Genomic DNA, 1737 nt, shown 5'->3' on the forward strand with positions numbered 1-1737 from the left:
TACTCCAGGCGTATGATTTTATTCATCCTGGAGCATGGCAAGATTGGCAAGAGCCGAAACCCGAGGTGTTGGCATTTTCGAACGCAATCGCTTTACAGAAACACTCCCACTACCAGCGTGGCGTGTGTGTGTGTGTGTGTGTACAGTGTGTTCAGGAAAACTGAATCTAGAGAACATGCAAACTTTACTCCTTGTTCCGCGCTCCGGACAACCCAACCCAACCCCGGTTCTCGTCTTCTGGCAGTCACAATCAGGGCGCCTTATTGTCTCGCAAAAGCACCCCAGAAAGGAAAGCGAGTGCAACAATATCGCAACACTCCTCCTTCATGGAAAGTGCTCTGTTCACAAAGCCCTCGAAAGTACACTACAAACGGTGCTTTCGGTAGTGGCCTAGGCTGAGTGCTAAACTGTTCCGTTTCCTACCACTCCACTTTTTGTTCACCGAGCTCTTGCCGAGACAGGGCCGACGGGACGGCAGTCGGCTTTATGATTTCTCTCGTTTTTGTTTTCTTTCTTCACTTTTCGTCCGGGAATTGTTTGATTTATTTACCACCGCAGTTGTGCTGTTCTGAAGTGGTATGGCATCAATTGTGGGAGAGGAAAAGCTTTTCCAGCGCCACACTCTTGGATGCGTTTGGGTGAAAACGTCGCAAAGGGCACCGCGTAAAACACGCTCGAAATAGGTACGTCGAATGGCTGCAGTTGTAGCACAGGACACTAGCTTTTAACATGGTGTTGTTTGTGACTAAATATTCATAACAGCCCCGCGCATAGGTTGACACTTTCTTTCGGTGCATTGCGGTTGCTATAGCAACGATCGGTAGTGGCAGCATGCATGTTTTTGGATTCATTTTATTGCGATCAATCAGAAAGACTGCAATCATTACGACATGCTGTGTCTTTTATGTCCTTTTTTGAATCCTTGGCATGTTTGGAAATATATCACCGACATACTGGTATATATCGGTCAAAACCGTTTGCAGTTTGCACTTTACTTGATTTACGTCGAAAATCATCCTACATCAATTGTTATCAATGCGAAATGAATTTTAAACAAAGAAAAACCACACAAAGTTTGATGTCGGAAAGTGGTGCACGACAAACAAAGACTAAACAAATGAGTAAAATATTCTCTTTCCAGTAATTTCGTGAGAAGATATGATTTGCAATGTTGCTGTTGTAGCAGCCGCACTTTGATGTTGAACCAGCCACTTGGCGATCATTGTTTTACATACTGAATGGACACTTCGTCTATATGAGCCGTACATTTATGTAATGAATAACAAATTCAATACCAAAACTTGAACTGTAACACATGAATATAAGATTGGCTTTGTCGTTATGCAGTTGTAGAACAACTTTTGGTGAATTGCATCAAATAGTTTGTAACTAAATAACCTGTTTTACGAGAAAAAGCATTAACATATAGCATCAAAATATAGGAAATCAAACTTCTAGAGAATTCTAGAATTGCGTGCGCCTTAAGATTTTTTAAAACATTATTTAGACAAACTTAACAAAATTACAATAAGTCGCTGAATGTTCATACTGCGTTAGAGATATTCCATCTAAAAGATATATTATCCTATATCCTGCGCTAAAGATATTCCATCATCTTGTAATCGACCATCGTTTACTTACCCTTATTGCAAGAATGATACATACACATTTGTGATATTGAATGGAACAGAAAAGCAGAAATGGTACACGGTACGGTTAAACCTTTTAAACCCAGTA

Source organism: Anopheles nili, chromosome 2, assembly GCF_943737925.1.
Source record: "Anopheles nili chromosome 2, idAnoNiliSN_F5_01, whole genome shotgun sequence".
NCBI lineage: Eukaryota > Metazoa > Arthropoda > Insecta > Diptera > Culicidae > Anopheles > Anopheles nili.